This window comes from Anomaloglossus baeobatrachus, chromosome 2 (assembly GCF_048569485.1).
Source record: "Anomaloglossus baeobatrachus isolate aAnoBae1 chromosome 2, aAnoBae1.hap1, whole genome shotgun sequence".
Taxonomy (NCBI): Eukaryota; Metazoa; Chordata; class Amphibia; order Anura; family Aromobatidae; genus Anomaloglossus; species Anomaloglossus baeobatrachus.
In genome coordinates, this window is record NC_134354.1 from 362,033,841 (window position 1) to 362,060,950 (window position 27,110).

Sequence of the window (27,110 nt, forward strand, 5' to 3'; positions counted from 1 at the left end):
TATTTGGTTCAGGTAGCGTAAAAAACTGACGGGGTTTCTAGTCGGGTCTGGAGCATTTTGCAGGAAAGCCATCTGTTCAGCAGGAGTGCAGGGTACATAGACTTCATACCCACGGGCGACTGGTTCTCTGGGAGCATTTGGGTTTTGTGGTTCAACATGTAATGTTATGAAGGCTCTTCTCTCTATTACAGGATAAAGAGGTGCTGGTGCTGTGGGCTGTTTATGATGTTGGGTTCCACAAGCCAGGCATGTTTGTTCCCAGTCCGGGTTTGCTGGCCACAATTGGTGCAGGTCCATCCCTGGGGTTCTGTTGCTTGTGGGGTTGTTGCAGGAGTAGTTGACAGGTACGGGGGAGGCTCAAGATCCTTATTAGCCTTCTTCTCAGCTTCTTCCCATGTGTCGGATTCTTCATGGTATGTCCAACCTTGATCGTGGGCTGTTTTTGCCATGTCAGAAAGAGTTCTGACCAGTTCAGTCCATGATTTATCTGCTATTACTCCTGCTCTGGTAGCTCCTATTTGTCCCATTTGTTGGGGTCTAGTTGGTCCTTCCCCTTCAATCCAAATGTCTTAAAAACTTCCTTGGACTGACTGGCTGTTCTTTTTCCATTATAACACGTAATGAGATGCTGCAGGGTGCATCCAGCTCTGTCCTTTGATATTCCTTGACCCATTCTTCGTCTATCTTCTTCAGCTTTTAGACCCTTGAACGTCCCTTGGACTAGCCTCACCTATCCTGGAAGTACCCGGAGACTGACTCCTTATCTGTATTCCTACTAAGGTGGGGTCCTAACTGTGTTCAGAGGGGGTTGAGTATGTTGAATGGTGGTGGGTTACCCTTCTTGTACCAGAGGTATACTCTATATCCGATAGCAATGGCAAACAGGGCTCCTCTAACTAACACTAGGGCAGTGAATATCACATCCATTTAGACAGGACAGAAACACAGAGGCAAAACGCAGAAAACCAGACACACGGAGACAAAGCACAGAATTGGCGCACATATCAGCTGTTATCAACAGCTGACATGTGTGCCTACATGTTCCGAGTGGAATCGCATTCCACCCGGAACATTAACCCCTTACATGTACATGTACATGCAGCCATGTTTTTTACTTACCGCCGCCCCCACCGGAAGTCACGTGAGTAATCATGTGACTTTCGGGGGTTGCCATCGTAGCACAGGGTCATGTGATGACGCCTGCAGCTATGACGTTTTACTTTCGTTTTCACCCGGCCGGGAGCAGGGTGAAAACAAAAGTGACTGAATCTGCTGTTTACAGCTGTATAGCTGTGATCAGCAGATAGATAATAGTGATCGGATTGCTGATCGCTATAGCCCCCTAGGGATACTAGTAAAATAAAAAAAAAAGTTAAAAAAAAGTTTTAAAAAATAAAAAAAAAAACCTAAAAGTTCAAATCACCCCCATTTCCCCCCATTGAAAATTAAAAGGTTAAAAAAAAATAAATATACACATATTTGGTATCACCGCGTTCAGAAATGCCCAATCTATCAAAATATGAAATCAATTAATCTGATTGGTAAACGGTGTAGTGGCAAAAAAATTCCAAACGCCAAAATTACGTTTTTTGGTCGCCACAAGTTTTACGCAAAATGCAATAACAGGCAATCAAAACGCAGGATCTGCGCAAAAATGGTACCATTAGAAACGTCATCTCGAGACGCAAAAAATAAGTCATCACTGAGTAATAGATCTCAAAAAATGAGAATGCTACGGGTTTCGGAATTTTTTTTTTTATTTTATTTTATTTTATTTTTTATTGGACAAACTTTGAATTTTTTTTAACCCCTTAGATACAAGTAAACCTATACATATTTGGTGTCTACAAACTCCCACCGACCTCAGGCATCATACCCACACATCAGTTGTACCATATAGTGAACAGGGTGAATAAAACATCCCAAAAACTATTGTGCCATCACACTTTTTTTGCAGTTTTTCCCCACTTGGAATTTTTTTGCTGTTTTCCAGTACACTATATGGTAAAACTTATGGTTTCCTTTAAAAGTACAACTTGTCCCGCAAAAAACAAGCCCTTATATGGCAAGATTGACGGAAAAATAAAAAAGTTACGGCTCTTGGAAGAAGGGGAGCAAAAAACAAAAATGCAAAAACGGAAAGTGCCCCGGGGCTGAAGGGGTTAAGTCATATTCCGAGTCCTTGAATCTTTTCTCAGAGTCTGTTACGTAAACAAGTCTGTTCCTGCAAAGAAGAATGAATTTCTATGATTTTTCTAGCCATTAAAGTTAACTCTTTACTCACAAGCTTAATATTTTTGGAAGTTGGAGTGGGTTTTTTTTAGATTTGGCTTAGGAGATCTGTTTGTGCAGGTAACTATTACTGTGCAGAATTATTAGGCAACTTAATAAAAAACAAATATATTCCCATCTCACTTGTTTATTTTCACCAGGTAATAGAGATGAGCGATGTTCGAGGTTCGCCAATTTCATGTTCGAGTGATTTTGGGGGGTGTTCGAGTCGTTGGACGAACTCGAACAATTTGGTAAAAGTTTGGTAGTTCGAGTTACGTTCGAGAACGGTTCGATCAACAAAAAGCCTCGCTAGTTACTAGCTGGCTTTTCACTGTAATAGTGTGAGTCACTGTGAATCACGCTATTATCTAAATTCAGCGTATAGTGTGTGGGGGGGGCGGGGTTTAGATCAGTGCTGCTGCTGAGTGCTGAAAGAATGCCGAGCGCCATTTTTTTTTCCCTCCTAACCGCGCGTACAGTGGGGCGGGCCAGTCTGTCAGCAAATCACAGAGACACACACTGCAAAGTGGATTTTTGCCAGACAAGAAAGGGAATGTGTCATAGGCTGTGCATGTCACATGTCTTTGCTCTATAAGATCCGGCCATTTTCCCCATCACCGCATTATCTCTCTGCTGTGGGTGGGTGACAGTCACTGCTCCCGCTCCCACTGCTGCTGTGTCCGCTATAGCCATACAGTGCAATCTACACAGCGCTTTAGGGATTAGGGACTCGTAATTTAAGCACTTTCAGGGCTGCATTACAGCCGTTCATAGGCATTGTTGCTAGGCTGGTCCAAGCAAACTCTGTGCAGGGCTTTAGATAACAGCATCTGTCTACATCAGCTCTGGCAAGTCCTTTTTCATTGACAGGGATAGAAACTGAGGCTTCCTTTGCTGTCCTGCTACCTACAGCACCTGTGCATTCTACCCTCCTGCCCATTTTTGCTACGCTATTTTTGCTACGCTATTTTTATAGCAAACAGTGCTGACACTTAGTGGCATCCAAAAAGTGTCTGCTATACTAACTTAGTGTCCCACTGGTGCCAAGCAAAGTCCACCACCTCTGCATTCTACCCTCCTGCCCATTTTTGCTACGTTATTTTTATAGCAAACAGTGCTGACTCTCAGTGGCATCGAAAAAGTGTCTGCTATACAAACTTAGTGTCCCACTGGTGCCAAGCAAGGTCCACCACCTCTGCATTCTACCCTCCTGCCCATGTTTGCTACACTATTTTTTATAGCAAACAGTGCTGACACTTAGTGGCATCCAAAAAGTGTCTGCTATATTAACTTAGTGTCCCACTGGTGCCAAGCAAGGTCCACCACCTCTACATTCTACCCTCCTGCCCATTTTTGCTATGCTTTTGTTCTGCCCCACGCTCGGCTGCAGCCGAGCCGCTTGGATCGGGGCTCGTCGGTGGGTGGCTCAAGCGCCTCTGGACCTGGGGTCACTTCGCTCTGAAAGGGGTTTGCTGGCGCTACTTAGGAGGGTGGGTTAGTGGACGGCCAGAGCCGTGTTTAAGTTCGTGACACCACCCACGGGATGTGGTGAAGGTGTAGACACCACCACTGCAGTTACGGGGCACCCGGGGGAGATGGTGATGCAGCAAGATGTAAACCCCTCCGTGGGCAGGGATGATGGCCCCAGGGCTGGTTGGGGAGAGTAGCTGGGCGGTGCAGGGTGGCACGCTGCCGGATGGTACTGTTGTACTCACAGTTACTGACACACACAAGTCTCTGGTAAACAAAGTTGATGGTGGTCGGTGCCCACAGCCGGCTGAGTCTGGTCCCTCACCCGGTTTCGTGGTCTTTTCCTTTCTCCTTCACCGTGTTGTGACTGTGTAGACCGCCTGTGCTTCAGCAACGGGAGTCCGCTCCCCAGCTTTGTGTATGTCGGAGGAGCCCGTTTGCCTGCAGACACTGGCCCATGGGATCTCTCTGCCTGTCCGGTGGCTTTCTATCCCCCTCGGTGGGCTGTTGTCTTCAGTCGGGACCTGTGTGGGAAAGGACCTATAGTCCAGACCGCAATCAGTAGATTTGACTTGGCCCAGTGGCTTCTGGACCTCATTCAGGGTCTGAGTACCCCTCTTGTGCTCCGGTTTCCGAGTCTGTTCCCCGGGTCGGTAACGGCAGGCCACTACCCTGTCCCGGTCCACCACGGTTTCACCGAGCCGTCTTCCCGACTCCTGCAGGCTAGGCCACCATCTGCCTCCTAGCCAGGGTACCAGGGTTACGACCCCGGCACCACAGGCCTGACCTCCTCGATTCAACTGTCAAACTCAGCTCCCAGACTAAACTACACTTACTGTGTTTTCCTGCCCCAGGCTCTCTGAACTCCTCGGTGGGCGTGGCCAACAGCCTGGCTCTTTCCACCTGGTGTGTCTTTTAAGCTCTGCGGGAGGTGACTAGGTTTTTAAAGGGTTGGCTGCTGTCAACCTTATTGGGGGAAGGTGCTGTGCGGGGCACTATCTGGGACTACCTGGCTAGTCCAGGGCATCACAATCCCCTTTGGTTAACTACAGACCGTCCGCGGGCTGTCCGACCACCATTGTTCATTTTCTGAACTGAAAAGATTAGAAAACATGTATACAAGTATACTAACATATGTACAATTATGGTTACTTTGTTTTATTCCCTTATGGGAGCCATGTTACTTTAAACGTTGCAAACATGAAAAACATTTTTATTAATAACCGGGAACGGAACGGGACCGGGTCCTCTCAGTTGCCCACCCAAACAAACCTGAACCTTGATGCTGCCTCTAAAAGCAGGTCAGCACCCCTTTTCCCCAATCCAGGAAACAGGAACGGGTCCGGGTGTTGCCTAAATGGATCGGGTACAAAGTTCCTTACCTGGCAGTCTCTCAGAGGCCCCACGTACAGGGGACCCCTGACCCGGAGGGTTGTCGCCAGTTCAAATGGTGACGGGACCTTGGCCTACAACATACCGCAGGCCCTTCCTCCAACCAGCCTCCCCGGGGACTGTAGGACCTGAAAGGGTGGTCCGGGATTATTTAAAACATGTTAACTCTGCTGCTGGCGCAGCTTCCTTGGCAACTTTCCCACCGTCCACCACAGGGCAGCACGGGTCCCCAATGCCACATTCACTCACGGTGACACTGTCCAGAAAGACCCCGTCCTCCACTGCCTGCAGCGCAGGTACGGTAAACCGGGCTCTGTAACGGGAACTGTTCTCACTCAAACTTAACTGGCTTGCCGTCCTCCACCAGGGGCTCCGACCCCTGATGGTGCCTTCTGGGACTCCAACTGCAGTGGCGTTCAACAAGTCGGGCAGCTTCTCTTTCCCTTCCACCCAGTGTGCTGGATGGCGTCTCCCGGGGAACTTGGGGACGTTCAACAAAGGGTTAAGAGTCTTATTGCTGGAGCAAGTCCTTTAAAACCTTTTAACTGTAAAACTTAAAACTTCAGGTGTTAACTTGCAGCGGCGGCTACCATTGCAGGGAGCCATACTGCGCCATCTTCGGGCAGGTTATTGGGCTCCCCTTCCAGGTACAATAGGTCCCTGGACTATGGACCTCCAATGGGAAAGGCGGCGGGGGCAGCGTAAACGGTACCTCTTCCTCCATGGTTGCGCTACTCCGGGCTCACTTGTCACGGTACTGTCAGGCTCCAGCTCCCAGCTGATGAGGGATTACATGGGGGTCTGCGTGGCTTTGTCGTGTCGCGGCACTGCGGCTGAGACCCTCTGTTCACGGGCCCACACCACGGCCACTATCCTCCGGACCTCCGCCTTCCAGTCGAGCACATGCTGCAGTGTCTGTGCCCTTACCCGGACACAGAATCGGCCCAGCTCCCGCTCCAAACAAGCAGCGGTTCCCGTGGGGAGCTCGTTCGGGTGGCGGTCCTCCGGATCAAAAGCCACTCCGCCTCTGCTGCTTCTGGGTCCCGCAACTCCAGTGACAGGCACCACTCTGCTCGCCTCCCTGAACGCCGACATCTTACATCCGCTCCCCTTTGGTCTTTTCGCGGCCCTCCCTTCTCCAGCCGGTCAGTTTCATTTTTCGACTGATCACTTTTCTGCACGGCCGCATTCCCAGGGGTCGGGGCTTCAGTTTTTCATGCCCTTTCTGCGGGGAAAAAGACTCTGGCAGGAATCTTCGCGTCAAAAAATGGCGGCAAGTTGGCAAATTTCACAACGGATCACTGCTGACTTCACTTCAAGGCGCACTTCACTAGGTAAGTGAATGGGCTCAATCCTGTTCGTGATGCCAGAAGAGTCAATGTGTACCACCCCGCGCTCGGCTGCAGCCGAGCCGCTTGGATCCGGGCTCGTTGGTGGGTGGCTCGAGCGCACAAGTCTCTGGTAAACAAAGTTGATGGTGGTCGGTGCCCGAAGCCGGCTGCGTCTGGTCCTCCACCCGGTTTGGTGGTCTTTGCCTTTCTCCTGCACCGTGTTTTGAATGTGTAGACTGCCTGTGCTTCAGCAATGGGAGTCGGCTCACCGGCTTTGTGTATGTCGGAGGAGCCCATTTGCCCGCAGACGCTGGCCCGTGGGATCTCTCGGCCTGTGCGGTGGCTTTCTATCCACCTCGGTGGACTGTTGTCTCCAGTGGGGACTTGTGTCTGAAAGGACCTATAGTTCAGACCACAATCAGTAGATTTGACTCGGCCCAATGGCCTGGCTCCGCCCCCCTGATGTGTCCATTAAGCTCTGCGGGAGGTGACTAGGTTTTAAAAGGGTTGGCCGCTGTCACCTTATTGGGGGAAGGTGCACCACCTCTGCATTCTACACTCCTGCCCATTTTTGATATGCTATTTTTATAGCAAACAGTGCTGACTCTTAAGCGGGCTTCACACGCTACGATATTGCTAGCAATTGCTAGCGATATCGAGCGTGTAAGTACCCGCCCCCGTCGCACATGCGATATCGAGTGATCGCTGCCGCAGTGAACATTATCGCTACGGCAGCGTCACACGCACTTACCTGGTCGGCGGCGTCGCTGTGACTGCCGAACAATCAAGGGGGAGGGACGTTCGGCGTCACCATGACGTCACTAAGCGGCCGGCCAATCAAAGCGGAGGGGAGGAGATGAGCGGTACGTAACATCCCGCCCACCTCTTTCCTTCCGCATTGCGGCCGGCAGCAGGTAAGGAAACGTTCCTCGCTCCTGCGGTGTCACACATAGTGATGTGTGCTGCCGCATGAGCGATGATCAACATGGATAAACAACCCTTATTAATTTTTGAGTTTGGGATGACCTCTCCATGGTGAACGATTTTCACCATTTTTGAGGTCGCTTAAGGTCGCTGGTAAGTGTCACACGCTGCAATATCGTTAATGACGCCGGATGTGTGTCACTATCAACGTGACCCCGACGATAATTTATTAACGATATCGTAGCGTGTAAAGCCCCCTTTAGTGGCATCCAAAAAGTGTCTGCTATACAAACTTAGTGTCCCACTGGTGCCAAGCAAGGTCCACCACCTCTGCATTCTACCCTCCTGCCCATTTTGCTACACTATTTATATAGCAAACAGTGCGGACACTTAGTGGCATCCAAAAAGTTTCTGCTACAGTAACTTAGTGTCCCACTGGTGCCAAGCAAGGTCAACCACCTCTACATTCTACCCTCCTGCCCATGTTTGCTACGCTATTTTTATAGCAAGCAGTGTTGACACTTGGTGGCATCCAAAAAGTGTCTGCTATAGTAACTTAGTGTCCCACTGGTGCCAAGCAAGGTCCACCACCTCTGCATTCTACCTTCCTGCCCATATTTACTACGCTATTTTTATAGCAAACAGTGCTGCCAGTTTTAGGGCCATAGTTGCGTTGTCTGGGATAGTCAGTGTTGGTTCTTCAGCTGTCAATAAAGCTAGACCACCCCTGCATTGTACACCACCTCTCCATTTTTGCTACATTTTAAGTGTCCAATCTGGTCACAAACCAAATGAGTGGCAAAAGGACAGATGCTGGTGGAAAGGGAAACAGGCGTGTTGGAAAGGGAAAAAAAAGTTTGTGTCCGTGGGGGAGGTGGTACAGCTACAGTAACATCTGCTGAAGAAGGGCTATCTTCAAGCAAAAGTAAGATGTCTATTACTTTCCGTGGACAATCCGATGTGCTCCCTTTTTTACGGAACAGAACTACTGTTACAAAGGTAGATGATGCACAAAAAAAGTACATGCTTGATTGGATGGCAAGTGCTCCAACAAGTGTCCTCTCCTCCACCTCAACTTCATCATCCAAAAAACAACAGTCCTCTGAGTTGTCACCCCAATCGCAATTGATTCTCCCCGCTCTCAAGTATCCACCCACCCTGCAGAGTATGGTGTAACTGTGCCGCCCAGTGCCCCGTTACCTTCAGGTCATCTCAGGTTTTTCAGGGATGGCGTGTCCTGGGTCCTTCTGGTCACAGGTAGGTTGACTTCTATAGGATTCGTGATGCCACTCTCGGTATTGTGGTCAGGGCGACCGCCACTGCAGATTAGGGGACGCCTGAGGCTAATGTTGAATGTAGTTAGATGTAGTGCCCTCCCGAGAGTGAGGCTGGCCCCAGGACCCAGTTTGGGTGTGTGGAACCACAGGTCACAGAATGACTCACACGCACAGCAAGAATGTCTTTAAGGGTTTCTACTTACTTCAGATGGCAGTGGTGAGTAATCCGGGCGAAGCCGTGATAACCAAGCAGAACCAGGAATTCCTTCAGGCTGACTTGTGAGGGTGGCCACTGACTCGCCTTTCTAGCCCTTGTGTTTTGTTGTGACCCAGACTTGTAGTCCTACGGGGTCACCCAGGGAAGTTGCTTCTGCCTGTTCTCCCCTTTTTCAGCCCGTCTGCTTGTAGCCTGGACCAGGTCACTCCGGCTGCTTGCCTCTTGTGAACTATGGGCCCTCTCATTGCTACGTGGCTCTGGACTCTGTGGTGTTATGGTGGAGGGTGTGAAGTCCACCCCACCTGCAGGTTGAGCAGGCCAACTGAATGGGCCCCTGCTATGGGGATCTGTAACCCCATGCGGGCCTGGTCCTCACCTGGCAGTCTCCCTACTCAGCCACCCCTTTGCACTCCAGCCTTTGGGTGGATTTCGGGCGGCACTGCCAGGTGACCGTTCTCCCCCATCAGTAACCACTGCACCTGCGGTGTCTGACTAGTGACAGCCTGCAGGGTATCCCCCTTGAGACTTCTCTCCCTGAACTTCACTAACTGACTGGCTCACTACTTCCTCCCCTCTGTGCCTGCCTCTGCAACTTAGCAACCAGACTCTCTACCACACCCCTTGAGTGGAGATGGAGGCCACCCCACCTCCTGAATTCCCCAGGGGTCCCTTCAAAGGTCAATGTGGGAGACCTGATTACTATGTGCCTGTGTAACCACACCAGGATTACCTGTGTTGTACTGCCCCCAGCATGGGTGCAGTACTCAGTGGTGCCTGACCAGGTCAGGGGCGCCACATAACAGAGATGGGTGAGTCTGAAGATCTGTTCAGTCACACTATAGGCTGGGAATCAGAGGTCTGCTCCCAAGCTACAGTGAGTACAGACCAGGAAATGGTCTGCAGTGATGCCCAGAAGCTTTGTGAGTCTGATTCAGGCCCTGATGACCAGGTTTCTGAGCATGTAATGTAGACCCTCATTCACAAACTGTAACACCTCTTGGTGGAGACAATGAGGAACATACTGATGACGATGAGACTCAGATACCAGATTGGGATGACAACTTAAATATTCAGTCAGGGCAGGAAGAGCTTAGGTCTGACCGTGAGGGGAGTGCAAACACAACGGTTGATGATGAATTTCTAGATCCCACTTACTGTCAACCCACAGTCAGGCACTCGAGAAGGTCAGCAGAGGCGGTGGAGGAGGATGAGACTGATGACGAGGTTAGCTTGCGCCTTCCAGGACAAAGACGGAGTACTGGCAGCACGTCAACAACTACATCCTCAGCCACAACTTTGCCTCTGAGCACAAGTCGGGGTGGCTCTGCAGGTCGCATGGGCTCTAATAGTTGCATTGCCTGGTCCTTTTTTGACATCGCAAAGGATCACCCAACTCATGTGATCTGTAGGCTTTGTCAGCAATCTGTAAGTAGAGGCCAAAAACTCACTAGTTTGACCACTTCGTCCATGAACCGTCACATGAATAACAAGCATAAGTCCCAGTGGGAAGCTCACTGTGCTACAAAGCGGCCTAGCGGAGCGGGCCAACCACCGTCTGCCCCTTCCAGTGCATCCGTGCGCTCTTCATCCTCTATGACTGTGGGGACAGCTGTCACACATGTTTTTCTACGCAGAGCTTCCACCTCTTTAACCGCAGCAGGCAGTTTGCTTGAAAGGTCATTATCAGTTGTTTTGGGAGGGGAAAAAGGTGCTGTTGTAGAGCTTTCTCAGACATCGAGAGCACCAACTTTGGATAAAGGCAATATCATGTATCTGCCTGCACTTTCCTCACAGACCAGCAGTTTTCCAGGGACCCCCTACTCCACACCGTCTCCGCACAGCAGCCAGATCTCAGTCCCTCAGATGTGGACAATTAAAAGGCCATTTCCTTCGAGCCATGACAATGCTAAGAGGTTCACTTTCACCCTCTGCAAGCTGTTAGCTACAGAAATGCTTCCTTTCTGCCTGGTTAACACAGAGGATTTTTGAGACCTTATGTCCGTCGCAGTGCCCCAGTACCAGATGCCCAGTCGCCACTACTTCTCCAAGAAAGGTATGCTTGCACTACACCAGCATGTCGCACACAACATCACCGCTTCCTTGAGAAACTTTGTGTGTGACAGGGTGCATTTCACCACTGATACTTGGACCAGTAAGCATGGACAGGGGCGTTACATGTCACTGACTGGGCAATGGGTAACTATGATGCGAGATGGAGAAGGGTCTGTTGTACAAGTCTTGCCGTTCCCACGACTTGTGCATCAATCCTCTGTATGTCGAAGTTCCTCCACTGCTTCTGCCTCCTCAACCTCGTCTGTGTTCTCCACCTCTGCCCCAAGCCTGCCTGGTCAGGCCACCCGCGTTGTAACTTCGCACAACGAATCCCGCACACCTCCTTACTATGCTGGCAGCAGAGCTCAACGGCATCAGGCGGTCTTTACCTTGAAATGTCTTGGAAATAAGAGTCACACAGCGGAGAAGTTTTGGTTAGCTCTTGCGAGCGAATTTAGTAAATGGTTGTCTCCACTCAACCTACAGCCAGGGAAGGCCATGTGCGACAATGCTGCAAACCTGGGTGTGGCCCTATGCTGGGGCAAGGTGACAGACGTGCCTTGTATGGCTCACGTGTTGAACCTTGTTGTCCAGCAATTTTTAAACCACTATCCCGGCCTAGATGGGCTTCTGCACAGGGCACGGTCACTCTCTGCTCAATTCTGCCGTTCAACCGGCACAGCTGACCGACTTGCATCGCTTCAGAAGTCTTTCGGTCTGCCGGTTCATCGCCTGAAATGCGATGTCCCAACACGCTGGAATTCGACTCTCCGCATGTTGCAGCGACTGTGGCAGCACTGCCGAGCACTGGTGCAATACGCTATGACATATAGCCTGGGCCAACGAGATGCAGAGATGGGGCAGATCACGCTGCTGGAGTGGTCTCAGATCAAGGACTCATGCACCCTTGTGCACAGTTTCGACATGGCGACGAATATGTTTAGCGCTGACAATGCCATTATCAGCATGACAATTCCAGTCATTTACATGCTGGAGTACACGCTAAACACTATTCGGAGTCAAGGGGTGGGACAAGAGGAAGGGGAGGAAGTACGGGAGGATTCATATGCACAAGGGATACCAACATCTACAAGGTCCAGACGTTCAGCATCACCAAGGCGGCAGGCATGGGATGGTGGGGGAGAGGGATTAACAAGGGCGCATGGTAGCAGCCAAAATGTTGAGGAAGGTGCAGGAGACCAAGAAGAAATGGAGGACGAACTGTTGATGGGCATGGAAGACTCAGCAGATGAGGGAGACCTTGGTCAAATTTCGGTTGAACGAGGTTGGGGGGAGATGTCAGAGGAAGAAAGCACGGTTATCACCTCGCCGCCACAGACACAGCATTGACTTGGTCCGCATGGATGCGCAAGACACATGAGCGCCTTCTTGCTGCACTACCTACAACATGACCCCATGATTGTCAAAATTAGAAGTAATGATGACTACCAGGTTGCCACACTATTAGATCCCCGGTACAAGTCCAAATTTGACAAAATAATTCCAGCCATAAAAAGGGACACACGTATGCAGGAGTATCAGCAGAAGCTGTTACTCAATCTTTGCTTGGCTTTTCCACCAAATACCAGTGTTGCACAGAGTAAGTCTCCCAGCATGGGACTGTCTCGTCATTATCAGTCAAACCGTACCAGCAACACCGTATCTGGTGCTGGTAACAGCAATTTTATAGAATCGTTTCATAACTTTTTTAAACCATCCAATGCAAGGCCACAAGAGACAAGAAGTCTGACACATAGTCAACGGCTGGAGAGGATGATACAGGAATATTTCCAAATGAACATCGATGCCATGACTTTGCAACTGGAGCCTTGCTCATTTTGGGCTTCCAATCTTGAAAAATGGCCTGAGCCATTACCCCTTAGAGATCTTGTCATGTCCCGCAGCCATCGTTGTCTCTGAACATGTCTTCAGTGCTGCTGGGTGTGTGCTGACAGATAAGCGCACGCGTCTGTCCAGTGACAATGTGGACAGACTAACGTTCATCAAGATGAACAAGTCATGGATCCGCAAGGACTTTACTACCCCTGTGTCAGCCTGGAAAGAGTAAAGGCTGGCGTATTTTGGAATGTGATTCATGCAAATCAACCTGTCAAGTTTGTAACTGGGGGACAACTGATGCCACCAAAGTGGTGTGTGTGGCCCAATTTTTGGAAAAAAGGGAGACTCTGTTTGAAGTACCCTTGCGGTGTTTTTAAAAATGAGCCAAGATGAACAAGTCATGGTTCAGAAGACTTTGCTACCTACCCCGGTGTCATTCTGGGGACAGTTAAGGCTGGCATATTTTTGAATGCGCTTTATGCAAAGCAACCTGTCAAGTTTGCAACTGGGGGACAACTGATGCCACCAAAGTGGTGTGCGTGGCCCAATTTGTGGAAAAAAGGGAGACTCTACTTGGAGTTCCCTTGCAGTGTTTTTAAAAATGAGCCAAGAGGAACAAGTCATGGTTCAGCAAAGACTTTGCTACCTACCCCGGTGTCATCCTGGGGACAGTTAAGGCTGGCATATTTTTGAATGTGCTTCATGCAAATCAACCTGTCAAGTTTACAACTGGGGGATAACTGATGCCACTAAAGTGGTGTGCGTGGCCCAATTTTTTGAAAAAAGGGAGACTCTACTTGGAGTTCCCTTGCAGTGTTTTTAACAATGAGCCAAGATGAACAAGTCATGGTTCAGCAAGGACTTTGCTACCTAGCTCGGTGTCATCCTGGGGACAGTTAAGGCTGGCGTATTTTTCAATGTGCTTCATGAAAATCTACCTTTCAAGTTTGCAACTGGGGGACAAGTGATGCCACTAAAGTGGTGTCTGTGGCCCAATTTTTGGGAAAAAGAGAGACTTTGGTTGGAGTCCACTTGCTGTGTTTTACATGATTTTAGAAGGGCATGACATGCCTAGCTGTAAGGACCAGGAGGACGGGTAGGCCCAGGAGGTGGATCCACTGGACTGAGCACCCCACCGAGGGCAGGGTACCCGGTAGCTGGAGCACTACGGGTAGCAGGATAGTCTGTTCAGAGGATCAGAGTGAAGAAGTCCCTGGGACCACAGAGTCTCTGAAGGTAGTCCGGGAGGCGAGGCTCAGGTTCGGAGGCCGGGATGATGTCAGGCAGAATCCGGAACCAGCTGAGCGAGGGGGTCGGTCACCACACGGATCAAGGGATCGGAGACGGTAGGGACTGAAGAGATGGCGGACAGTCACCGTCCGGAGTTCTGGAACCGTCAGGACCGGTTGGCGAGGCAGGAGCGGCTCTACGAGACAGATAAGTCAGTACTGGACAAGGCACAGGGGGACCTGACTCCTAGCTTACTAATCATGAAGAACAGGCCCCACCCACTTGGAAAAGAAACCCCTTTATACCCTGTACCTGTGTGTTCAATATCCTGTCAGTGGACGCTGGCTCTTTAAAAGAGGGTCAATGACCGCGCGCGCGCCCTAACGCGCATGCGCGAGGCTCGGGTGCCAAAAGCCAGGGCAGGAAGCGGTGCACAAGAGGCAGGAGTGCCCGGCAGAAGGCTCAGTGTTGCGGAAGGGTGCTGGGAGCGGGGACCAGGACGCCTGGAGGACGCAGGTGAGGGAGAGGGAGCAAGGAGGCTGTGGAGCGGAGGACCGGGGAGCGTAGAACGGGAACCGGGGAGCGTGGCACGGGAGCCAGGGAGCGTGGCACGGGAGCCGGGGAGTGCGGCATGGGAGCCGGGGAGCGTGGCACGGGAGCCGGGGAGCGTGACACTATATCTGTGTCTCCTCCTCTTTTTACTCGTCCAGCTCTTTTGTTTTCGCATGAGTATATGTCCTTGTCACTTTCCCATGTATTTGTGGTGTCTTGGGAGTTGTTTGTCACCTTTTGGACACCTTTAAAGGTGTTTTCTATGTGTTTTTATGTGTTTGTGTTTGCTTCCCATTGTTTTCAATGAGGTTCGAGTGGTTCGTCGAACAGTTTGTCGAACGTTCGTCGAACGGGGCCTCCGTCAGAGGGGGGGGGCTCATCTCTACCAGGGAAACCAATATAACTGCAAAAAATTTAGAAATAAACATTTCTGATATGCAAAAATAAAACTCCAAAAAATTAGTGAGCAGTTACTTGATCTGTTTATGATCAACATTGTGTGCAGAAGCCACCACAGCCTCCCAGACACTGTTTTCCCTCCCTGTAGATCTCACATTTTATGAGTGACCACAGGTTCTCTACGGGGTTCAGATCAGGTGAACAAGGGGGCAATGTCATTATTTTTTCATGTTTTTTTTCATCTTTTAGACCTTTACTAGCCAGCCACTCTGTGGACTAGCTGGTTTCATGTGATGGAGCATTATTCTGCATGAAAATCATGTTTTTCTTGAACGATACCGACTTCTTCCTGTACCAATGCTTGAAGAAGTTGTTGTTACGAACCGGCGTTGCCGCAAGCAGCCTGCTGCGGTTCCTGTGGCACCCAGGCGCCGGCTGCCATTCTTGGCCGTGCCTCGGGTTGTCCAGATGGCTGCTCCTTCCACCACGTCTAAGTGTGGAGAGGCAGCTAGCGCGCATGCGCGTGCCGATTTACCCCAGCCAGAGTCTAAGCCCATTGTTTTGCCTAGTGAGCCTGCTCAGCCTGATTGTGTCATTTCTGAGACTAAGGGCGGCTTTGCACACTACGACATCGCAGGTGCGATGTCGGTGGTGTCAAATCGAAAGTGACGCACATCCAGCGTCACTTGCGATGTCGTAGTGTGTAAATCCTAGATGATACAAAAAACGAGCGCAAAAGCGTCGCAAGCTCCGACTTTTCCATAATTTTGCTGCAGCAATGGTACGATGCTGTTCCTCGTTCCTGCGGCAGCACACATCACTCTGTGTTACGCCGCAGGAGCGAGGAACTTCACCTTACCTGCCGCCGGCGGCTCTACGGAAGGAAGGAGGTGGGCGGGATGTTTACGTCCTGCTCATCTCCGCCCCTCCGCCGCTATTGGCCGCCTGCCGTGTGACGTCGCTATGACACCGCACGACTCGCCCCTTTAGGAAGGAGGCGGGTCGCTGGCCAGAGCGACGGTCGCAGGGCAGGTGAGTGCATGTGAAGCTGGCGTAGCGATAATGTTCGCTACGCCAGCTATCACACGACATCGTACCTGCGACGGGGGCGGGGACTATCGCGTGCGACATCGCAGCACCGGCTTGCGATGTCGCAACGTGCAAAGCCCACCAAAGTCCTCAGTTCAGGCTACTGAGAATGCTCCCACAATTAATCCTAACAACCTCTTTGCACAGGTACTTGGACTTTGTGCTGTGTCTAAGTTCTGGGATGTGCCTACTGAGCATGCTCAGGCAGATTGTCTGATTTATGAGTCTGTTGTTCAGGCTACTGAGCATGCTCAGGCACTTTTTGCATCTGAGGCTAGGTCCGGTAAGGACCTCACTGAGCATGTCCGTGAGGTGGCAGGCCCTGATAGAGCAGAGGGTGTCAGGTGTCCTGATGACGTGGCCACTCCGGACTGGCTCGCAGAGGCCCGCCCCTATGATCTGGCACCTCACCATTGATCGTCAGACGATGACTGGTGAAGTGTTTGGGACGTGGCTGCCATGAGGTCATCATTGATGTGGCGGTTTCGGATAGGCCGCTGGTGACGTCGCTGATGATATGGCAATCTGCTATTGGACCTTGGTGATTCCACCCTGGGTTTGGGGCGGATCTAGGTTAGAAAAGGGGCTGGAGACACAATGGAGGTGCGCAGTCTTCACTTAGAATTCATGGTGGCTTAAGCTTGTTGGAAACGGTAGGTAGGGCTAGGCAAACGGTGCCTGTTACCCCAAGATTCGTGGCTCAGCACATGAGGGTCAGGCGCCGTGCTTCCTTGCTACCGGTCCTGTTGTGCTATAGCAGTCCAGTGGCGTTAACTGAGCTGCGGCTGCTGTGTCACCTGTCCAGTTGTGCCTCCTAGGCACATGGACAGCATACCTGCTGCGTCTCCTGTCCGGTTGTGCCTCCTACGCACACGGGCAGCATACCTGCTGCGTCACCTGTCAGAGAGTGCCCTCTACGCACACGGAAAATGCACCTGTTGCGCCACCTGTTCGGTTGTGCCTTCTACGCGCATGGACAGCATACCTCAGGGCCCCTGTGGAGTTAACAGGGACAGGGTATTCCAGGATTGGGTGTGTGAACCTATTATCCTCCTTGGCTTCCCAGTCAACGCTACTGGTGTGATCCCTTGGCCTGACGTGTCCTCTACACACGTGTCCATTCGAGTAGTGACCAGAAACGCTAATCGAAGGACCGCTCGGCCTGTCGTGTCTGACACACGTGGCCGACAGGGCGCTTTCGCAGAGGTCTTCTTGGTCAACGCTACCTGGTCACCATCCAGCCTGGTGGTTGGGGTTGCGCCAATTCCACCGAAACGCTAATTGGGTTGTCGTCCGGTCTGACATGTCACTACACACGTGACCGGTTCCCTGGGTTATCGCACAGCCATCCAGCTCTATAGTCTCCGCCTAACCCACAGGGTGCCAGCAGCTCCATTACCATCTGGAGCACGGTGGGCCCCAGCTGGTGATTGGGATATATACCCCCTGGTCCTAATCTGCCGATCCCCCCGTAACAGTTGTCTTCTAGAAACTGGCAGTAGGTCTGGGAGTTGAGCTTCACTCCATCCTTAATCCGAAAAGCTCCCACAAGTTCATCTTTGATGATAACATTGCATACCAGTATCCCACCTCCACCTTGCTGGCATCTGAGTCGGAGTGGAGTTCTCTGCTCTTCACTGATCCAGCCTCTGGCCCATCCATTTGGCCCATCAAGAGTCACTCTCATTTCATCAGTCCATAAAACTTTTGAAAAATCAGTTTTAAGATATTTCTTGGCCCAGTCTTGACGTTTTATCTTATGTTTCTTGTTCAAAGGTGGTCGTTTTTCAGCCTTCCTTACCTTGGCCATGTCCATGAGTATGTAACGTTGCAGCTCTGAAATATGGCCAAAATGGTGGCAAATGTCATCTTGGCAGCTTCACGCTTGATTTTCCTCAACTCTTGAGCAGTTAATTTGAGCCTTTTTTGCCCAACATGCTTCTTGTGACCCTGTTGGCTATTTGCCATGAAAAGCTTGATTGTTTGGTGATCACGCTTCAAAAGTTTGGCAATTTCAAGACTGCTGCATCCCTCTGCAAGACATCTCACAATTTGGGACTTTTCAGAGCCTGTCAAATCTCTCTTCTGACCCATTTTGGCAAAGGAAAGGAAGTTGCCTAATAATTAAGCACACCTTATATAGGGTGTTGATGTCATTACACCACACCCCTCCTCATTACAGAGATGCACATCACCTGATTTACTTAATTGGTAGTTAGCTCTCAAGCCTATACAGCTTGGAGTAGTACAACAAGTATAAAAAGTATCATGTGATCAAATTACTCATTTACCTAATAATTCTGCACACAGTGTAGGATCCGGGGTTTAGGACCGGCCTCATATTGGAACTGTGCTATCAGCATACAGAATGGGACACTTTACTGACACCGGGACCCTCAAGTGCTTCATGCACTGGGGTCTGATAGTTAGCGCATACAAGGAGGAAAGGGCTCACAGGTTGACACACACACCGGACTTGACCATTCATGCATCCGGGATCGACTGGAGCCCATCGTGGCTGAGAATGGTGCCTCGGGCAGCATCTAAAAGACTTGTGAGTAAAAAGACATGGAACCGCATCCTGTCTCTGCCTCTCCTTTAACTGTCGCCGTCGCCCAGCACTGCGGCGCCAATGGTGACTACCGCCATCCTCCCCTGGGTAATCTCACTCTGCCTGTGGGGCGCAACACCATCCAGGCTGCACCTGACATCTTCAGCGACGGCCCCCATCCCTGGCCGCATACCACAGGTGGCGTCACAATCACCTTAAAAGACTTTCCTAACCTCCGACTACTACATCCATCCTCCCTGCCAGCCTCCAATCTTCCATTCTGTACGCCTCGGGCCAGGCCACTTTGTGACGACGCAGAGGATCTGCACCCCCGGCCCGGCAACGTGTAGGTTAAAACACCTGCCTCATGGGGCACTACTCTATAACCTACCCCTTGTGTACTTAGAACACAATGCCTATTCCACTTTACACCACAACGTCCGGATTTCCCACTTATGTTTGATTTACTCTTTCTATCTTTTAACCAGCAGTTTCACAACCCTGCTGCCACACCTGTCAGTCACTGGTAACTAAATTAACAATCACTATTTAGATGTTGAAATAGCAATTTTGAGCTTGACTATAGATTTGCCACTATTTAGATGCTGAAATAGCAATTTGAGCTGGACCACACAATTACCACTATTTAGATGATTAAATGGCCATTTTTGGCTGGATCACAAATTTTTCAATCTCTATTTAAATGATGAAATAGTAATTTTTGGAAAGACATCCCTCGAAAAGCTCTAGTGCATCCTTCAAAGCAAAAAATACCTTGTTTTATTTTTGGGGAAATATGGTAGCCCTTTTTAATGCTTCTATAGAGCTTAAAAGGTGTTATGGGCTTATAGGTAATTATAGGCTTTGTAGTATTGAGATTTGCAGTAAATGCAATTCAATGCAAATCTTATTTTGTGGAATTTTTTTCAAACTAGAAAATTCGAATTTCAACCAATCACTGAGAATTATCTTCTTTGTCGGTTCTGATATCTTCAGCATTACCACTGTAGTGAACTAGCTCAATAGACAATGGCAGGGACGCAGTAAAGAGGCACACACAGGTTTTCAGTCCAAAAAGTCAGTGTTTTATTCACACTGATATAAACAAAAAAAAAACAGTCTTACTTCAGACATATATGAAAAGCAAACATCCAGCTTTTCAAACAGCATAGCGTACGTCCTGGATGTGCTAGTCCATTCTGGTATAAAATTCCCTCAGCATCTGCTTCATCTTTGCAGCCCATTCACCCACACTCTGAGAAATTCTGGCGGCCAGCAGAGAAGATCCAGGCCAAGGTTTGACCTCTTCTATGCTGCCCACCAGTGCAAAGGGCACTTGTTATGAGCAATATACAGTATCTCACGTAAACTACCATACCCTATACTGCGTCACACCACCCATATAAAAGAATAGTTCAAATATTGCACTTATACAGCTACTCACAAGCCTCATTCCCAAGGCCTCTGTTGCTGATTAACAAGCTTTGATGAATTTCACATGACATCTGACCTCTGCTGGAGTACGAGAAACCTGATTCATATTAGTGATTGACTGCTAACCTCTATACAAAAGCTTATGTTTAACAACACTGGATATCCAAAGCCTTACATTAATGTGTACTTACTGTATTATGAGATCTGCAAAAGTTACAAAGAGAAGAAAGCCCAATTTATACTGGCTATAATTAAAGGGAATCTGTCACTAAGTTTTCCCCATAGAAAGTATGGCTACTACCTGTATGCCCTTATATAACATTCTATGTCCTCAATCTGATTTGCAAAACATAAAGACATTTTATTATACCCACCTACTAAGCGATACGTCCGATGAGCATTGATGGTCTTGATCTGTCGCCATCCTCCTTTTTGCTTTGTGTGGATGACGCATCTCATGTCCTCCACACAGTCTCCCTTATCGTGGTCCTGTCTGAGGGCATAGCAAAATACAGTAATGCCTATGCATGGGGAAAGGCCAAAGAGCACTTGTGCATGTGCACTACAATTATTTGCTCTTCCTTTGGCAGGGCAGAGAGAAGTGTGCTTGCGCAAGAGCACATTGGAAGACACTGTGTAAATGACATAGGATGCATTATCCACACAAAGCAGGGAAGGCAGACAGCGATCGCAAGAAGATAGGAGTTGTTGGAGCAAGACCAGCAATCAGACCTCCCTGTAGGTGTGTATAATAAAGGTTGGTCCTCATGGCCAGGGTGATTATTTTCATCATCTTTTGCACTCTAATTGTCAGCTTGTCCCTTGCCTGTCCCTCTTAATAAACACCTACTGCTGCTGCTTCTCCTCCACTTCCTGCAACATGTAGGGCTAGGTTCACATTGCCGTCAATTTGTATCAGTCACAATCCGCGGCTCTGGTAAACAACCTAATCCGTTTGGCGGATTACGTTGTTCCCATAGACTTGTATGAGCGGCGGATTGTGACTGATGATCCTGTGTTGCATCCTCCGCCCGACTGATCAGTCGTGAAACAAGCAATCCGCAATTTTTGAGCAGCGCAATCCGTAGGATTTCGCTGCGCATGCTCTCTCTGGCTCCCTGCACACGTAACTAGGGTACACATCGGGTTACTATGCAATGCGCTTTGCTTAGTTATACGATATTTACCCTGGCTACGTGTGCAAGGAGTCAGCGCTAAGCGGTGTACGCTGGTAACCAAGGTAAATATCGGGTAACCAAGCAAAGTGCTTTGCTTAGTTACCCGATATTTACCCTAGCTACGTGTGCAGGGAGCCTGACATTTCCCAGCTCGGCTCTGCTCCCTCCTGCACTCCGCATGTACACACACACACACACACACACACACACTCACTCACACACTCACTCACCTAACGTCGTTAGCGCCATGGTCCCGCTCGGCTCCATCCACCCCGCACTCCGCCGCCCGCACACATTCTTGGCGGCCGAACGATCTGCTGATCACCCGACGGCCGGCTGCTGTGAGCGATCGGCTGATCACCCGGCGGCCAGCTGCTGTGAGCGATTGGCTGATCACCTGGCGGCCGGCTGCTGTGAGCGATCAGCTGATTGCTCTCATTAGCCGGCCGCCGGGAGATCATCTGTTCGCTCTCAAAAGCCGTCCGGCTATTGTGAACGATCAGCTGATCACTCTCTCTTTTACAACAGAGTCCGACAATGAATTCTATTCTTGTCATCTGTTGTACAACGCATTAGTCACAAGCGTCAAGCAACGCATGTGACTGATGAAAAACAACGGAAATGTGAACCTAGCCTAACATGGACCTTGAGTGTCTGTGCAGGAGCCAAATCCTGAGCAGTATTCTAGCAGGGAACTTCATGCAACTCCAAAAAACATTTGTTTACTTATTCCGCCATAAATTTGCCCTTGTGCAGAAATGTTACAACTAACTTCTTATAAATGCCAAAATAGATGGTAAAGCAGAGTCTTTAGATAATTGGGAATATTACAGTAAAAAAAAATAACTGTTTGCCCTTTGTGAAGACTTTTACTCAGGGATTGAAACTTGCACAGGGTCCTAACTTTGGAAATGATCCCATAAGCAGACACAGGACAATTTAATTTCACAAAAAAAACACAAAATCAGACACATGGAGAAAATGTGATCCATAGAGCAAGATACATTTTGTTTTGAAAAAAAATGTTTATGTACCGCCCCCACGTCAGCAGTCGGGCTGCTCGGATCCGGATCTGCAGTGTGGCTCGAGGGGTCTCCGGACCCGGGGGCCTCGCGGACACTTCGAAATAAAAAGGGCAATGATGGTGTGTGGGGATATTGCATACAGTCCGTGATGCCACCCACGGTATGTGGTAAAATGGGGTACCACCGCTGCTATTAGGGAGCACCCGGGGCGTTGGGATGGCAGCTAGCTGTTGTTAATCCTCCGTGGGTAGGGATGGATGCCCCGGGGCCCAGTGTCTCTGTGCTGAGGATGATGATTGCAGGGGCCGGCGCGCCCTGACAGACCAGGGGATGTTGGTGTATTCACTATTAAAGAAATCACACAAGTCCGTGGTAAACCAAGGTGCCAGTGACCGGAGTTCCACAGCTGGGTGTATTCTGGTCCGTCACACGGGGTGATGGTCTGTGTCACTTTCCTCTGCACTATTTTAGTTCTCTTTTGGACTTCTCGGTATGGAACTCGGGAGTCCGCTCCCAGAACTTCAGGTGGGAGCTTTGCCCGCAGACTCTGACCCGTGGGATCTAAAGGGGCCCTGGCGGATGCCCTATCCCTCTCGGTGGGCTGCTGGTCTGCTTTTGGGACTTTGGGTGGGACAGGACCTGTAATCCTGTCCTCAACTGGTTAATTAACAAAGTCGGTGGTTCCAGTCTCTGCTTCAGGGTCCAGGTACCCCCTCTGTGCACGGTTTCCTGGTCGGGTCTCCGGTATCGGTACCGGCGGGCTCCTACCCTGTCCCGGTCCACCTCGGATCTCCGGCAGTTGTCTTCCCATCTCCTATGAGACACTGACCACCGTCTGCCACCTAGCCAGAACGCCGGGGCTCCAACCCCAACGCCTTTTGTTCTCTGACTTCACTTGCACTAGACCTTCTCCTCTCTCTCTCCTCCTCCTTTCCAGTCCAACTTCGAACTTCAAACTTTAACTTTGAACTTCAAACTCCAACTTTGAACTGACTCTTTTCCCGCCCCCGGAATTCTCTAGACCCCTAGGTGGGCATTGTCCTTCCGCCTGGTCCCGCCCACTGGTGTGCTTGTCCTACCCTGGGGGGGTGACTAGGGTTTTGTTGGCTTGGTGTGTTATGCGGGGGTCTATTCTATGTGTGACCACCTGGGGGAGCCAGGGTGTCACATTTATATTTTATGCTCAGATCTAAGGAGGAAGACAATATTGTACAGGTTGTAGCTGAGAAAAGACACCCCGGATGCATCCACAAAAAAAAAATATTTCACAAAAATAAGGCGCTGAGACATACCAAAAATATGTTACACTGAACATGCCAAATTTTGTTTTGGAAAACTGTTTGCACTTTATGCCCAGACCTGGCAGGGAAAGCTTTTTTTCAATAAATAATAGCAGCTAAGAGAAATCTCTGAATTATGATAGATGGTGATAGAGTGAAAATGTCAGCGACGCTTGCCATGATAACAGTCATCTGCTGCTTGTGTTAGCTCAATGTTCTCCTGCATATCCACCTGCTGCGGATCTTCTTCCACCTCTAAATCATGCAGCTTGTAACGTATAATTTAAGGGGCACTTTGCACACTACGACATCGCAGCTGCGATGTCGGTGGGGTCAAATCAAAAGTGACACACACCCGGCGTCGCAGTCGATATCATAGTGTGTAAATCCTTTTTGATACGATTAACGAGCGCAAAAGCGTCGTTATTGTATCATCGGTGTAGGGTCCGGCTTTTCCATGAATTGGGAAATACCGATGTTACGACGTTGTTCCTTGTTCCTGTGGCAGCACACATCGCTGTGTGTGAAGCCGCAGGAGCGAGGAACATCTCCTACCTGCGTCCTGCGGCTCACGCCGGCTATGCGGAAGGAAGGAGGTGGGTGGGATGTTTACGTCCCACTCATCTCCGCCCCTCCGCTTCTATTGGTCGCCTGCCGTGTGACGTCGCTATGACGCTGCACGACCCGCCCCCTTAATAAGGAGGCGTTTTGCTGGCCAGAGCGACGTCACTGGGCAGGTAAGTGCATGTGAAGCTGCCGTAGCGATAATATTCGCTACAGCAGCTATCACCATGATATCGCAGCTGTGACGGGGGCGGTGACTATCGCGCACGGCATCGCAGCATCGGCTTGCGATGTCGTAGTGTGCAAAGTGCCCCTAAGAGTCCCTAACAGATACAGGGTGGCAATGTACATGTGCAAGCTCCTGTTCTTCCTCCATTAGCTTTTATATTTTAGTGAGCGCTTTTTCAGTATAAATATGAGGGAGATGACATCAGTGATTCAACACTTGTCGTACTGACTAGAGATGATTAGATCTTTTGAAATTTCAATTTGGCAACTTTGCCGAATGTTCCCAAAAAATTCAATTTAACACCAATCTAAATTCAGCAAAGTCTGTATTTGCCTGGAAAAGATGTGCATAACGTTCTGAGAAGTATTAACTCTGTTGAGCATGTGAACTCAAACACAGCCTTAGTAATGTCTAAGTAACCGTTTACCTCAACCATATGGCTTGGGAAAAATGGATGGTAATCGGTGACAACTAGCAACTATGGGTTACATGTGAGTGACTAGTATTGAACTGTGAAATCAATAGTCTTTGATAGCCCACTTTGGTTGCACCAGATCATGTGATGTGATGCTGCATGGCATTATGGAAAAGCCTTCAGTGCCATGAATGACAACATGAACACGCACTTTGGCTTATGCAATCTTAAGCAGTGTGTGAAATGACACTAGGCATTTCATGTTTTATGACCCCTCACAAATCAAATCACAGATTGTTCGATTTAGTGGGGACCAAAGAATTTGACTCAAAGTCATTTTCAAGTTGATCGATCTGCTCATCTGTGCAAATCATGGTAGCACAAGGCATATTCCAAAAAAAAACCACGTACTTAACTAATTAATAAATTAATGAAATAAATAGACACAGGCAGTTTGTGGAAGAAAGGTGGCCGTGATGGTTTATTAAGAGTAACCAATACATACATTAATCAACACAAAAAATTACCAATAACTCATCAACATATTTAAACTGTAAATGCATGATGTTACACCATCATGCAACCACTACTTCACCATTACCAAGCAAATCCACCCAGGAAACCTGGGTGATTTTTCCCTCTAATAAAACATCACGACAAAAAGAAAACCCATAAATAAGGGGCGGGCGGGCGGGTGTCTCTTCAATCTTCATCAGCTGGACTGCCAGCTGACAGGTCAGTCACCCACATTTATACTTGAATTTCCCGCATAAAATTATTAACAACCAATCATCTTTAAAGGAAAAAGGCGCGCAACAGCTGGCTTAAACCAGTTCACTCAGCTGTCCGCGTTACGTCACCTTACCTCACTGAAAATAACGAATTAACCATTTACACACCCTCAATATTAAAACTACAATCATGAAAATGCCTGTGCGACCATAGCAACCCTCGCTAAAGGCTATAGGGTTTTTCCATGGTAGCACAAGGCATATTCCAAAAAAAAACCCACGTACTTAACTAATTAATAAATTAATGAAATAAATAGACACAGGCAGTTTGTGGAAGAAAGGTGGCCGTGATGGTTTATTAAGAGTAACCAATACATACATTAATCAACACAAAAAATTACCAATAACTCATCAACATATTTAAACTGTAAATGCATGATGTTACACCATCATGCAACCACTACTTCACCATTACCAAGCAAATCCACCCAGGAAACCTGGGTGATTTTTCCCACAAGGACACGACTAACAAGTCGTGGCCCCCCCCAAACCACACAGCCACCTCTCAACCACAGACTGTAACCCTACATTAAAAATATCTAAACCTATATCAGACAAATGGACCCAGTCCTGTCTGAATAACCCCGGTGAAAAATCCTCCAAATCTATATGTCGGTAAGAAAAACCACCGACGGCTTTAAACATTTTTTCCATCTCCCTATTAATCCTCTTTTTGATCTTGTTCATAAAAGAACCACCATCAATGTTCCAAACTAACCGAGATATCATCTCAGAATACACCAAAGTAGATTTAGGGAACATGCTTTTAATATTAAACACATCTCTACGCATTCTAAACAGCATTTCAAGCGTATTAATTTTCCCAATATCATTCCCTCCCACATGTATAATGATTAAATCCGGGAAAGGTGCTCTGGATTTCAAATCATACAGCACCTCACCCAGATCCAACCACCTAAGGCCCCTGTACCCAAACCAAAAAATTTGAATCGAATCCCGTTGAAATGACAGATTCTCAGTGTAGTTCCTTTGCCTAGCTCTCTTCTGAGCCCAAAAAATATAGGAGTGTCCTACAATCCATACCGTCAAAGGTCCTAAAATTAAAATGGTTAAAACAATAAATTAGGCCGAATATATGTCTTAAACCTCCTTGATTTCCAACGGCCAATGCACTTTATTGTGTCATCGCCTAACCCGAGCATTGCCGCTTCAGTGGCAGCTCCGATCCTGAATGAATGAGAAGAGATTTTTGGGGTACTTATGTTTAACTCCAGAAGGCATTTTCTTAACACGCTATTAAACTGGAATATGGTAACTGGATCCCCATTAGCATGTATTAAAAAGGAACCAGGTACCATAGGTCGGCAATGAAGCCAACTATTTACATTACTCACCGGACATACCTCCGAACCCAGCACTTTATTTAATGAAATGACCCGACCCTTGCCCAGTTGATCCGTTTTGGATTTCCGGATAGTGATCAATAATTGACCATTTAAAACGGCTACATCACTGACAGCTAAACCCGACAACTGTTTCTTGCTAATAGCTACCAACTCACTGATCCTTAATGCACCAAAGAACATGAGCACAAAACCAGTTTGAAATAAACATGTTTCCAAAGGATCATAACATA